Source organism: Acomys minous (assembly GCF_964271855.1).
Source record: "Acomys minous genome assembly, chromosome: 5".
NCBI classification, from domain to species: domain Eukaryota; kingdom Metazoa; phylum Chordata; class Mammalia; order Rodentia; family Muridae; genus Acomys; species Acomys minous.
The window spans coordinates 34960435-34976111 of record NC_140494.1 but is presented as its reverse complement, the minus strand read 5'-3'; the positions used below and the strand labels follow the sequence as shown (position 1 = coordinate 34976111).

General features: G+C 43.1%; 1 long non-coding RNA gene across 1 annotated transcript; it reads left to right on the top strand.

Annotated features, from left to right (window-relative positions):
• The first annotated feature begins 10504 nt into the window (after positions 1-10504).
• Positions 10505-14376, top strand: LOC311597345. Its single transcript, XR_014779193.1, has 3 exons — positions 10505-10825; positions 11919-12005; positions 13921-14376. It is a non-coding gene; the product is annotated as an uncharacterized lncRNA (long non-coding RNA).
• Positions 14377-15677: the final 1301 nt, after the last annotated feature.

Here is a 15677-nt window from a genome sequence, read left to right as displayed (position 1 = left end):
TTTCCCTGACACAATTTAGGCATAACTCACGTGATTCTCAAGGACAGTGGGTGGGGAGGCTATGTGGAGAGAGATCCTCACAGGTGAACAAGACGTTAAAGATAGTCCTTCCATTCTGAATGCACATAGTTCCCTTGGATGGCAGTGTGAAGCCATGGACTCCAAAGCCCATTCACCATGAGGCCACTCCTCTCCTGTCCCTGCTTTCAGGGATGAACTGACAGTGCCCCCTTCCCCACCTTCTGTCCCTGGGACACTGGCGGAGCCTGCATCAATGGCTGCGTACCTCTAGACATAAGTATGCCCATTTGGGTGAGGTGAGGGATACGTGGTTACAGAAAGACTTGAAGAGCTATTTGTAGGCAGAGAGCAGAAGATGCTGGCTAGAAAGATACCCTTGGAGAGAAGAGTGAGATCCAATCACATGGTATAGTTACTCGCCCTAATGGGAAGTCCTCCAGGTAACCAAGTAGCGCTGTGCTTCAGTCGCTAGTGAGAAGCTTTCCTTGGCTAGTGCTGGGAACTCGCTGCCTTCACTGTAGCTGTGAAGAGAGACTGAGAAGCATGTTCTCCTGGGTGTGGTGCCCAGCTTCTCTGAAGGAGCAGAGGTTTCCCAGGATTTCAAGATTCCAAGTTTCCATCCACATCTGCCAAGATTATATCAGTATCAAAGGCATGTCTAACATTTTCAGGTCTGAAATCGACTCTCCTACTGATTTGAAATAAACATTCTGCCCTGTTTAGTTTATATTGTCAAGTTGTCATAACCTGGAGTCAACTGAGAGTAACAAAGCTGAGCTGAGAAGCAGATTGACCTGTGGCCATGTCTGGGAGAGACTGTCCTAACTGATGACTGATGTGCAGAGCTCCACCGCACTGTGGGCGGCACCATCCTTTAGGATTCAGCTCTGGCCCCAACCTTCTTCAACAGTGGATTCTGACCTGGAATCATTACGTGAAATGAACTCTCTCCACTCCAACGTGCTTTTGGTCATCGTGTTTTCTCACAGCAATTCAAAAGAAATTAGGGTACCGCTTTTCTTTTTGTCATATGCCACACTTTCATCGGGCTCAAAAATCTAGGCAACTGAACAGAATAATCTCAAAAACAAAAACAAAAACAAAAACAAAAACAAAAACAAAAAACAAAAAACAAAACCACCAAGTTATTGGGAGTTAATCGTCTTCTGTGGCCATGGTATGACATGCAAGGGCCATTACAACATGCAAGTTATAGAGGCTCTTAATGATTTCTGAACATGATACATTCTTCAGCCCTAGGTTCAAGTTTAAAACTCAAATTACTTGAAGAATTGCCATGAATTAATTTTAAGAAGTATAAAAATTTCATTGTTAATAGTATTGCCAATGAAATGTTCCTAATAAATATATAAATAATCAATGTTAAAAGTTACATTTTCCTAAAGTGGTTAATTTTGTTTTACTTTTAATCATGTGTTTGTGTGTACATGTGTGTGGGGGTGAGAGAGAGAGAGAGAGAGAGAGAGAGAGAGAGAGAGAGAGAGAGAGAGAGAGAGAGAGGAAGCAGAGAGCAGAGCCAATGTCTTGGAGCTGAAGGTGTGTATTGGTAATTGAATCCTGGGTATCTGGAAAAAGAATATACACTTTAACTGCTGAGCCACTTTTCCAGCCCTTTATTTATTCATTTTGTGTGTTTGAACAGGTGGTTCGTTGGCTTTGAGCTTATTGATAGGTTTCTAACCTGGGGTCAATGGCTGAGGTGCCTATTTAACATGTCAAAGTGGACACTGGCCACTAGGTTCTCCCAACATCCCTCAGCCACTACCTGTACAGGTCTTTCTGGCTGTCATACTCTGTGCCCTACCCTCCAGCCCAGAGGGGACAGGCAGCTCTTCCCTATATAATCTAACCATTTTGGTTACCTGCTCTTTTTGTACCTTTGGCCTCTTGGCTGCCACATCTGGTTCCCCTCTCTCCATCTTCCTTCCACTTCCCTCTCCCCACAAGGCCCAGTTCAGTTGGTCATGTCCACTCTGGACTCTCCCAGATGCCCCTGCCTCTGGCTGTGTTCTCCCACATGGCCATGATAAACTTTCTCCTTCATCATACCTTCGAGCTGTCATTTCATTTCCTTTTTATTTCTTTTTCATTCACTTACCAACTAGGCTATATCAGCTGACCAGCAAGTCCCAGGAATCCTCCTGTCTCAACCACCTTAGAGTTGGGATTACAGATTGTGTCTGGGGATGGAGCTCAACTTTTCCTGTCTCTACAGTGTGCACTTTACCAACCGATCCATTTCCTCAGCATTAAAGACAACTAGATTTAGGCTCTGTATCCCTCTGGTCTTCATTGTCAAATGGCAGGTGTGAGTTGGTCTCTAGTTTGCCTTGGAGCAGCTCTTGGGCCTGACTGGGCACCTCTGCTACTGTTTGTCAGTTGAGTTTCTGTCAGACCAAGATGCACCAGCCCCGCCTCCTCTGACCTTCACATTTGACTTTGATTCAGCATCAGCCATTTAAAGAGGAAAGTGGTAAGCTGCGTGCAGATAAAGCTGCAAGGGGCAGATTTGTAAAATGGGAAGCCGTGTGCATTTGCCACAGGCGTGAGAAACAGATAAAAGAGAGATTAAAAAAGTAAGCCTTTTAAAAGACAAAATAATGAGGAAAAGAAGGAGGGAAGAAAAAATGGTTTTGTGTTTTAAGTGTAAAGAAAAAGGTTTTTCAAGTAAAACACACACGCACACACACATGCACACACACACACACACCATGTGCATGCTGATATGCATACACACATGCAGACACATGCACACACATGCACATACACAACAATGCACACAGGTATACAAACATGTGCACACACACTCACATACATGCACACACACCATTTGTACACACACGCACACATATACTCACATATGCACATATACCACATGTATACACAGGTATACACACACACACACACACACACACACACACACACACACACACACACACACTTCTGATGTGCATACTGTCTTGTCTGGTCTTTCCAGGTTGCTAGAGTGCTGAGACTCAGGCTCCTGGCGTTGTGAAGTGGGCTGAGACTGTAATGACTCAGCCTCTGGAATCAAGGCTTTTATGATGCATTTTTTTTTATTTAATGAGATGCAGGGTCATTTCCCAAGAGCTACTTAAGGGACCTTTGTATTGTCCAAATATGATTCCCTTCAGAAGTGCCCACAGCTGATTACTAACCACACTCCTTACATTCTTCCAGGCTGATTAAGTTATGTGCTCACGTTCAGGAGTTCTCCCCAGCTGTGAGGACCCTACACTGCCAGGCAGTGTCAGACTTTCAGACTTTTCCCTATTTTATTTTTTTATATTTGAACAAGATTTTTCTATAATATATATGTTTGTGTGTGTGTGTGTGTGTGTGTCTGTGTGTGTGTGTGTGTGAGAGAGCACGCGCGCATTGCATTTTATGCATGTAAGATGGGAAGATGAGAATATTCATAAATAGGGGAATGGTAAGATGGCAACTGACTGATTGGCCACATCAACTCTGGAATACAACTAAGTGGAACTGGACGCTGCTGAGTCCAGACGTATTCAAAGAGCAGTGGGCCATTCAGCCACATATCTATGCAGCAAGTTTGTTTCCGTGTTTCCTTTAGTTTGTGTTTTGAAGAAGCAGAATGACTCATCTACCTTCAGATTCACCTTCCCTCACGGCAGCTGGCTGAGCAAGGAGCTGGTGCGGAGTCACAGAAGAAGACTCTGACATTCCCAGGCCACACCCACACACCCACAGCCATACACTCATACACACATACATACATACATACATACATACACACACATCCATGGACACACACACACACACAGACACACACTCACACACATATACATACATACACACACACACACAGACACACACTCACACACATATATACACACACACACACACACACACACACACACACAGCCACAGCCACAGCCATACACTCATACACACATACATACATACATACATACACACACACACACACACCCATGGACACACCCACACCCACAGACACACACTCACACATATACATACACACACACACACACACACACACACACACACACACACACACACACACACACAGACCTGTTCCAAAGCCTCGGTAGGACAGGCAATGTTGTCTGTTCTTATCACAGGGAAGGTCCTCTGTGTTCTACCTCTGGTTTGGAGGGAGCAGACCAAGATGGCAGCTCTCTGGCAGAGCTGTGGTCAGGCTAGGTGATGCCATCATCTCTTTCCCCTTGGGCTGTGAAGACAGGTGACATGTCCCCGTTTGATTATAAAACTACTAGACTTAAATGGTAGCATCATAGATTGAGCACTCTACAAATCAAGAATCCACACAATCAAATTTAAAGTTCGGCAATCAGCTTCCTTAGTGTGGACACTTCCCTGGCCTTCTATTGCCTTCCCTGGAGAGACTGAGGAGAGAACATAGGTTCATTCTATCCTGCTCATTTTTAAATGAGATCTTTCTTTGTAGACAGAGCTGGTCTCAGCCCTCCTGCCTTAGACCAACAAGTGTCTGGAATTAGAATCACATGCTAGAAACAATAGTCCTGGTTAATTTAGGACCAGACTGTGACCATAGCAAGGAAGCCCCATCCAACAGAGCCTAAACTGGCATCAGGAACACAGCTGTTTCTATTGCCGGTTCAGGTGGCATATTTGAAGAGAAATATTTCCTGTATCTACTGTAGAGTCCTTTATCTTCCCAGTGTTCTCTGTGGCTCCAGCTCCACTAGAGAGGACTTAGTTGACAAGGAAATATTACAAGTTTCAGATGTTTGCTACTACAAGTAGTAACACTGTGGTTACAGCAAATGGCATCTTCACTCAAGGGAGGCACTAGGGAAAGGGTATAGAGAGTTCACTCTCACGCTATATTCTACTGTGTCTGCAGAATATACTTCCACAAGTTTATTCTGGAATATCAAGTGATGACTTAACTTGTTATTATGTCTGGCAATGGATTTTGAACAGAAATACAAGTGCAACATTGGCATTACCCACGAAGCTCTGTTTGGTGGCCTAGGATGGCACCACTGGTCTCCAAGGCATGGTGAAGAATTTATACTCAGATGTCTTGATTCCCCATTTGTGTGTGGCTAAGTTTGGGAGCATAGCCTTTAAAGACACAATTAAATTTAAACTGAGTGTGCAGAAAGGATCCCAGTCTAATACAAGAAGAGCTTTGGGTATAGCCATGTCATACGGGAAGAGCCCTTGAGGACACAAGGAGAATGAGCCTTCTGCACAACAGAGCCATCTGGGAAAAACCAGGCTGCCACACCTTGATATCACACATGCAGGCCCCAGGCAATGAGAAGATGCCACTCTGCTGCCTAAGATGGGTGGTCTGTAGTAGTTTCTCACAGCAGCCTTGCCGAGTTCATCCTCAGGGAGGATGACTTTCACCTGCCCTAGAGTTCCCAGAAGAAATTTCATCTCTCTCTGATTTGCTTTAAAGATACTCATATAGAGTCTCAGGTTTGACACTTCACTGTGGCAGGGCCTGTCAGCTGAGCATGCCTTGTTAAGACTTTACACCTAAGACCAGTCAATGAAGAACCTCAGGGAACCATCTCAATCTCATTAGGTCCTGGGTGTTGTCCTTCTCTTGGCTGAGCTCAAATGCCTAACTAGAAGCAACTTGAGGAAGGTAAGTATGGTTACTTCTGGTTCATTTTACAGGTACACAGTCCATTGTGAATGGGGATGAGGCGTCCTGAGAGGGAGGCATCTGGACAATCATACCACAGCTAAGAACAGGAAATGAAGCCAGGCTATAAAATCTCAAAACCATTCCCCAGTGACCCACTTCTTCTTGTAAGGCTCCAGTCACTAAAGATCCATGATCTTCCCAAACAGTGTCACAAGCTGGAGACCAAGACTTCAAACACACAAGTCTATGGGGGACACTTCACACTGGAATCCCAACAGTCGTCCCTGCACAGAAGGCCAGCCAACGCAACACATTGGACTGACTACCATGAGTTATTTTATATGCCAGTTCCCAAGTCTAGATAATAATAGTAAATGCAGTTTGTTAAATATTGCAAAAATTCATCTACTTAAAGTAAAGCTATGAATCTAATTACATTTCCAGGCACTTTGTGTTCACACATGATCCACAGATGTTGGCACTCAGTGATGCAATGGCTTCCACCAGATGTCTAACCCTGGCTCTTTCCAAATAGTGAACAGTGTCAGCTAGTAGCTCCTGCTTGCACAGCAAGGTTCTGTGGGTCATGTTGCTATTTTCTGATGGGGTGAAGTTTTAAAGCAACACTCTTACCCAAATTAAGAACACTAGATAGAAATCTACTGCATATGCAATGCATAGCTACTGTACAGGTTGGTCTGCCTGAGAAACAGGTGTGTGGAGAAGCCACCAGACACCCAGTCACCACTAGCAAGCATGAGGGACCCTACGGGATGGATCTCTTTGCTTCCCCTGTTTGTCCACTTCCTCTGTAGTGTGCTCTGTCAACCATTGTATAATTATAGATGCATGAACCAATTGTCCCTGGCCCGCAGAAAGACTGAAGCTCAGAATATTGCTTTCTCATCATTCCCTTTTATTGAGCATATATTATGGTGTCATTTCCTTGCTTTTAATTTTGTACTGAACCAAAACTATTTTGTTTGTATTAATTCTTTTGAAACTTTGATTGTATTTCTGCATTAGCTTTTCTTATCCTCCTTCTAGTTCACACTTTTGGAATGTATTCCCCTTCATGTTTGCATTTCTTTTTGTGTGTGATCCTCTGTGTTTAATTGGAGGTGCCAACACAAGTATAAGGAGGCAATAATTTACTTGAATGAGGGCAACTTACTAATGGCTACACCATTGAGCAAAAGAACTCCACCACTCCCAGTAATTGTGAATTGCCTGTTGAGCCCCTTCCATATCTGTGACAAACTGTTGATAGCCAAGAAGCCTCCTTGGATAATCTTTTTGTAAAGGAAACAATTGCTTTTGCCTCAACTTTCCCATTTTGTCATGGAGCTCATTCTATCTTTGGGAGGCTTCCAAACACTTTAGCAGAGGTCAAGGAAGCATAGACCTTTCCCATGGTACGAAGAGCTATGTTCCAGATGTTTCCAGAAGCTTGCCACTCCTATGTGGAGTCTATATTCTGCAGTCAGTCCAGGAGTACCACAAGTTGTAACAGAAGAGTTTCCTGGGCCTGGTGAAAGACACTCAAAAGGACACCACTGTCTCCACATTAATCCAGCTGATCCACCCTGGCTCTGCGAGCAGGTGTCTGAATGACAGTCTGCCTGTCAGATGATCATCATTTCATCCAGGACTTAAGGGTGTCCCCACCCCTGCAATGACATGGTTGTGATGGAGAAAAACGATTTCCCTGGAATGGTGAAGACAAGAGCAAATAAATTGTGAAATTAATGTTTCAAGACACTTGGATATCCAGAGTGCTCAACTGAGTGTGTTGTGGACCACTCAGTGAGGCACTAAACTAAAGCCTTGTTACACCACAGGGATGGAGGCAGCAAAAACAAGGAAGCAGAGGGAACCAGGGCACAGGGGAATACTGGAGGAAAATATGAAGAAAGCCAAAGAGCGGAGCCTTAGTGTATGAGGCAAGGAAGACATAGGGAGGCAGAGAGGAAAGGAGGAAGGGAGGGAGGGAGGGAGGGAGAGGGAGTGGGAAAGGGAAAGAGACAGGGAGAAACTCTGGGCCAGACCCAGGATCAACTGTCCTTCAGAAAGGGGCTGGTTGTTCCCTCTGAGTAAAGTCAGTCAGTCTCAGCTCTAATGCACATGATTTCTTTAAAGAATCTAGAATGGTTCTCAGACAAAATGCTGGAGGATGAATGAAATGTCCAGTTCCCACATTGTCTCTTCTTTATGTACTACCACAGAAAAAGAAGAGACAGGAAGTGGGAAAGAAGGACAAAAGATGAATGGGAAATGAGTTTGCATTTGACTGGAATTCTGACCTGCACTGCCACTGGAATGACCCAGTGAACTAGGATTACAGTACCCTGTGCCTCCCTTATCCCATCTCTCTATTTCTTCCCCCCAAAATTTCCCACAAACAAGTTCCAAAACCTTAAAAATAACGGTCCAACTCAGTCATCATAATGACCCTACTCTTGGTACCAATTTTCTTCCCTAGCTACAATTCTGCCATTGTGACCAGAATACCTGGGGGAAGCAAGCTAAGTGGTGAATGAGACCTTTTGGTTTGTGGATTCAGCAGGCTTTAGTCCGTCACAGCACAGAAGGCATGGAAGATTAACTCAGATCATGGTGATGAGAGCATGTGACAGGTGTTGACATCACAGCCGACCAGGAAGCCCAGAGTGGCAGCGCTTGGAGGCAGAGTGTAAATCCAGTCCTTGTTGGCTTCCTTTCTCCAGCCACTCCAGATCCAGATGTTTGGATAAACTCACAAATTGGTGCCAAGATCTGGGGTCCAATCATTCTAAACATGAACCTGAAGTAGGGACACATTCTAGATTCAATCTATGCTTCTAAAGCTTCCTTTTCTGCTTCCTCTTCCTCCTCATCTTCCTCCTTCTTTTTTCTTTATTTTTATATTAGATTGTTACTGTTTGAATCAAACAGTATTTATTAGCTTTTTAATAACAAAACCTTGCATTTCAAGCTCTTTGTATGTTCAAATAAGAGACATCCCAATAGATATTTTATTTTATATTAACTAATACAATTGTCATTGAATAACCATTTACATTAGTAAATTGATATTAGATAGCCAGGGCCTCACAGTGTAAAACTGAACCTCTACTATTCCCAACCACATGGCATTTTAATATTAGGCAATTCATGGATAATCTGTCCCAAATAAACATTACATCACTAATTTCATTCATTAAATTAGTTGTTTGGGTGAAATTGGTAATAAAACTATATATTTTCATTAGTCAAGTGGTTATCCTAGCTTTTTTATCTAAGGACATTTATGGTGCTTAAAACTTACCCAAATACTGTCCAAAATGTTCAAGTTTATATGAGTTTAACCAAGTCTTAGTTATCATACTATAAATTACAATTTACAATAACTTTGTGCAAGCCAGAATGTAACCATGAAGTCATGTCAACTTAATATATGCAAACCATTTTTATGCTATATTTTCCCAACTACTCCCCAAACCACAAGGGATCTGTGAGAAGAGTGGCATAGTTTTGCATCTCTTGAGTTTTTTTTCTTTTTGAGATTATAGTATAATTATGTCATTTCCCCCTCCCTTTCTTCCCACAAAACCCTCCCTAAAATTAATGGTATCTTCTTTTCATTAATTGCCATTGTGCATGCTCACATGCACGTGCGTGCACACACACACACACACACACACACACACACACACACACACACACACATTCCTAAATATACCTTGCTCCATCCATATATTATCACTTGCATGTATGTTTTCAGGCCTGACCATCTGTTACTGGAGAACCATTTGATATACTCTCAAGGACAACACTAGTAGACATACCAACATGGACAGGGAAAGCCCTGAGTCCTCAAACCTACACAAAGAACTCTACACAGTGGAGGAGAGCTGAGAGCAGGAGACATGGGCTTTTGAGTCTTTTTGATGTATGGCTTAGCGGAAGGTATACCTAATTTACCAGCAGGTGCCAGACCTTTTTGGGCTTGAGAACAAATGCAAGACATTTCCAATGTTATGATAGTCTCCTATGACGATGGATTCCATTTTGCACACAGGTGAAACATGTCTGAAGGGTTCCATCCGTGGTCAACAAAGTGGTGACCACAAATACTCCCACCATGTGTCATAAGGCTATGTACCATGTATTGCATGTATCATGTAATAAGGTTGTGGTCACATAAGATCTTGTCATTTACAGGTAAGCTGATTTTTATAGACATGGCTTAAGAGTAGTTGTGCAGTCGGCCTCCAAAAGGAAAACTGATGTGTAAGAGTTAGTGTTTCACTTGTGCCCTTCAACATTCATATATTAATCTTTTAACTCTATAACAATTATTTTATTTATTCCTTGACATTTTTACATATGTCTACAGTGTATCTCTATCATAACCAACCCTGGGAGCAACTTTCACCTCATCACTCTCTTAACTTCATGTCCTTCTTTTATAATTATTTTATTTTTAAACCTACTGAGTTTCAGTGAGCACTGTGCAAATGCACATGGATACTGGGTCATCCACTGGTAAAGCTTGTTGTCACCAGTGTGAAGAGGTGGACCATCCAGATGGTCAATAGCCACGTAGCACGTGGGACATATTTAGAGACACTCTCTTTAAGTAAGAAACCCTGATCGAGTTCTGAACATGTGGCTTAAACATCAGTCTCAGCCTCCAGAACAGAGAGAAATATGGCAGTGGACAAACTCATGTACCAGTCAGGTCCACACAAACACCTGAAGAGCTGTGTGGAATCCAATTCCCGGGCAGCCATTGCTGTCCAGTGTATCACCTACCGAAGCTGTCTGCTTTTGTGATTTTTTCACAAATGCCTTTAACACTTGGGTCGTTGTATTCCCTGGGGGAACTCCGTGAATAACACAGTCATGTTGCAACAGAGATTCCGTAGAATTCCAGTGTTGCCCAAGCTGAACCTGAATCCCAGTGTTCTGTGGGCGTCATTCCATCTAACCCACAGTCAAAGCGTGGTGAGTTGTCTCCTGCTGGGCGTGGCAGCCCAGCAAAACAGTAGAAGGATAGGCAACAGCTGTGGTATCTAACAACTACTAACCGAGATGTGCAGGCTGACAGAAGACGACAGTCCACTTCAGTGTCCCTTGGAGGTATGGGTTACTACTGGAAGGGAAATGGGTAGAAGTTATTTCTCACTACAACCAACTCCATCCCTGACAAACAGCTGCTCTGTCCCAGCCTCATCACACATTCCAGAGATGGAACTGTGCTTTTATGGGAGACTTTGAACCCGTTTGTTTGACACAAGGTAAATGTTTTAATGTGCAGTGTTTAACTGTGGATAATGAGTCTGAAATTTGCTTACAAGCAAGGGAAACTCTTTTTTTTTAAGTTTTTAATTTTAATTTGATCAATTTATTCAGATTACAACTCAATTGTTACCCCATCACTTGTATCCTACTGTTCTTCCCTCCCTCCCACTTTCACCCTATGCCCGCCCCTAGGTTTAAGACCGAGGGGGACCTCCTCCCCCACTATATGGTCATAGGCTATCAAGTCTCATTTTGGTAGCCAGATTATTCTTTCTTTAAGTGCCATCAGGCCTCCCCACCAAGGGGAGGGGGTCAAATATGAAGCACCAGAGTTCAGGTCAGAGTCAGTCACCGCTCTCCACATAACTGTCGAGAATATCCTTTCCATTGGGCAGATCAGAGTAGGAGTTCGATGTTTACTACTTGTATTGCCCTTGGTTAGTGCAATAGTTTGAGCAGACCCGCCTGGGGGAAGTCTTCTAAAGGACCAGGGTGCTGTCATTCTCTGGTTGCTTGCTCACAATAATGAAGTTTTGGCGGCGTCTTTGGAATGCTTCTTTCAAAGCCGTCTTTTGATGATGTGGGGTTTTGGAGTATTTTACTTTGTCTGTCTTGCTAACATCCCAGTAATTCCCTAAGCCATCTTGCACGCCTGGTTTTCTCGATCCCTTCATTTCTGTGGCCTCACCTGGGTATCTATTGATTGAAGATGCAAAGATGTTCACTGTCTTCTCCCCTGTAGGCAGGTAGAGTGGGTCAGAGGAGAGGTCAGGCCTTGTATTTGGAAACTAAGGAGAAGCAGTTGAGTGCCCAGCACATGAACCACTAAGGTAGAGTCTTGTTAGAGAACAGGTAAACATGGCTATAGGAAACATTCAGCAAGTGCAATATTTTGCTAACCTTTAAAGCAAAATTTCCTGTCCATTCTCAGAAGCCACTTACCTGTCAATGCAGAAGCTGGTCTTATTTTCTGGGACAGCTGCACCTATGGCCAGTGTGCTAAAGTTCCTGCATTAATGTAAGTCAGAGCAATGGCCTAGAAAGATGACTCAGTGGATATAGCCATTCTGCTCTTGTGGAGGGCTCAAATCTCAGCATTCATGTCAGGTGGTGCACAACTGTCTGTAAATCCAGCTCCAGCATCTCTAACATCTTCTTCTGGTGTCTGTAGACATGAATAATCACAGGAAAATACCCACAAATAAACATATACACAGATTCATAAATAAAAATAAAAACTGCTTTGGGTGAGATAGCATCATAGGTAAAAGGTGCTAGTTCCCAAGCCTGGCAATCCAAGTGTGATCCTCTGAATTCACATACAGTAGAGGAAGAGAACCAATCTATGAGAGTTGCCATTTGACCTACATGTCCTCACAGCATGGGCAAACACCACACACACACACACACACACACACACACACACACACACACACACACACACACACGCACGCACATACACATGCACATACACACATGCATGCACCTGCACACATAGGCATGTTCATATGTAAACAAATGTCATTTTTTTAAAAGTCAGAGCCATGAGGACTGCTTGGAGAGCCTGGCCCAGCGATATCCTGAGCAAGGGGATGTGATTCTGTCCCTCTGTAGACCCCTTATCCCTTAACTCCTGAATAGTAAGATGAGAATCTTTTACAGTTATTAAAATAAGCTCCGAGCCTCAGCATGGTCCCAACACATCTTCTCAGCATCAGTCCAAAAGGGGAAACCGGGGCAGACAGATATGAGCTGTGTAGAAAACCAAAAGACCAGACTGGCATACTTAGGTAAAAAAGATAGCTTTCCTTTAAGTACTGTGATAAATAGTGTCCCTGAAGACTATGGATAAAAAGAGATGCATTTCTTCCTAAGCCTCTGAAAGGCCACTCTGGGCCACCATGTTAAGTACTTCTGTTTTGGGAGGGGACATGTGGGTGCAGACACAGAAGCGCTTTTCCCTCCTGAGTTGATGGCAATTGTCTTCTTAGGGCCTTAACTCTCACAGTAAGTGCTGCTGGCCTGAGCTGCCTCTATGTTGATCCTAATATTAATAAATTTTGATCCAAAGCTAAAATTCTGAAAAGATTGAGAGAAATGCTGTCTCTTTTGTCCCCACTTAATACAGGATGTAAATTGACCTCCCGTGCACTTGAAGATCAAGTGAGGAGCTCAATTTAGATTTGTGCACATTGAAAGTTCTTAAAGACCCAAGTTCTATTCAAATGTGAGGTTTTTTTCACTGCACACACAGCCTTAATCAAAAGGAGAGATGCATAGAATGGTTTAAATTTAATCCAAATCTCAGCGAATTTCATGAATCTGCCAACTGAAGCTTCCTGCGAGCGGGTTCATAAATGCGCTTTCTGCTTTATGCATGGTGGCAGGAGGCCACCTCTGCTCTCGGCTCCACAGAGAATGCACAGGCCAGAGTTCCGTTCTGCTGTCAGGCAGCTGTTAAAGTATCAGAGAGACAAAATCCATTTCTTAATTGATTAAATTAGCAAAGTGTGACTGTCCCTCAAATAGGCTTCGCTAGTTACTAGAGTGATCCATGCATCCATAGGCACACAAGATTAAAAATACAGTGAAAGACAGTGTCTGTTCAAGACAATGAGGTGTGTGTGTGTGTGTGTGTGTGTGTGTGTGTGTGTGTGTGCGCACGCGCACGTGCACACGCGTGTGAGCACACTGTACATCTATGGGATTAAGAGTAGAACCAAAGAGAAGAAATGAATAGTTATTGAATAACTTTCAGTTGCTATGTCACCCTGTGTTGGAATGCTTTATCTCTCACAGGTTAAAAAAAATACACTGAAATTTATCAAAGTTGAGAATCCTTAAAAGTATACCAGATAATATATGCAACTTTTGAGGTTCACTATTAAATTAAACATTTTGTTTTATTTCCTTCTTGTCATATATCTTTAAAGGTCAAAGAAAGAAGAGCTGATCGCAAAACAGATACCAAAGAAACAAATGGAACACCAACTAACCCTTATGTGTAAACGTAACTCTAAACATCCCAGAGTCAGTTAGAGAATGCATGTTTTCAAGGACCAACCAACTTATAATGGGAGACATCCATCAAGACTCTGAGAGACATAATGATGAAGGGTCTTCTCAACTTGACCTTGAAGTGTAATTTCCTACACATTCTCCTATCACACAGCAGCTGGGAAGGTCACTAATGTCCCAACTGACTATCCTTAGACAGAGATGTCTGCCACTTGCCCCTACAGCAGTCTTTCTCCTCTGCACCTTAACACTGCTGTCCAAGAAATAAATGTTAGAAAAAAAAAGTCTAACCTAACAAAAGAGGTGCCTTCTTCATTTGCTTAAATTAAATGTTTAGTCATATCTATTAAGGTACAATCTACATAAAGCAAAATTCTCCCTTCTTTTATTTTGGATTTTGACAACTTTTTTCAATGAAGTCATCACAACCACACTCAAGACAGACTGTTTCCATCAAATGGAAAAGTCCCCTGGGTCTTCTCTGTAGTTGCTGCCCTCCATGCTGACTTCTGACAAGCACTGCTGTGAGTTTTGAACCCTCTGTGAAAATGTCAAGTGTCTGACAAGGTCCTATCAGGGAAATTACACACTTGGTATTCAAAGCCTGCTCTCAGTGTTTCTTTCTCTCTCTCTCTCTCTCTCTCTCTCTCTCTCTCTCTCTCTCTCTCTCTCTCTCTCTCTCTCTCTCTCTCATAGAGAGATCTGGGATTTCCCAAATTGTGTGTCTGTGTAAGCAACTGGAGGCTTGCTGAGGGTTGCACATTGTAGGAGTCCTGGATGCCCAAGGGTACTTACCCAGTCACCTTCTGACAAGCCCTTGGGGAGATGCCAGATACTGAGCATGGTGCATCATGCTGCTGCATTCATTTGTATTTGTGTCAATGGGTGTTTTATGGCTCTGCATGCTTGGGTCATGTTTTTGTTCCAGGAACCCACTAGACTATTCTATATTAGCCATTCCATGTCAAATTCTGAACATCAGTGCAGCAGATCCAGGCATCACTGGCTCTTGGCATTGTATTTTGTCTGCTTTCAAATGCCAGTCTAGACTGTTTGTGGCTGTACTTCATTGCAGTATACCTGTGTCTGTCAGTGGCTAGGGACTAGGGTCATCTTGTCATGGGCTTATTGGGTATTCTTATAACTTTCTGGTAAGTTGTATGTTCAGTTTTTCTACTGATTTTTAAGACTCTTAGATGATGGCAAATTAAGTAGAAATTTTAAATTTTCCTCATTAAAGATCTCGTCTACTGTCAACATCCCCATAGACTTGTACAATTCAGCCCCGGGAAAGACCTGTTGAGATGTTCTGCTCTGGACAATTGTCGTGGTTTGAATGTTAAATGCTCCCCTCCCCTAGGGCTCACATGCTCCACACTTGGTCCTCAGTTAGTGATACTGTTCGGGAGGTTGTGAAGATTTTTGAGCTTGAGACAGAAGCGGGATCTTAGTTCTGAAGAAGCAGGATCTACTGGTAATAGCCTGGCCCCAGTTCCATACCAACTTCTCTCTTCTTCCTGGCCCTTGGTGATATAAGGAGTCTATGACTGTACCGTTACATTGTGGGCCTGGTGTCCTTCCTCCCCTACATTCCCTCTTGTTAGATATTTGATGACTAGAGTGAGAAAAGTGAAGAGCACAGAGCCCTTTGCCTGTTTTCTATACTTCTGCA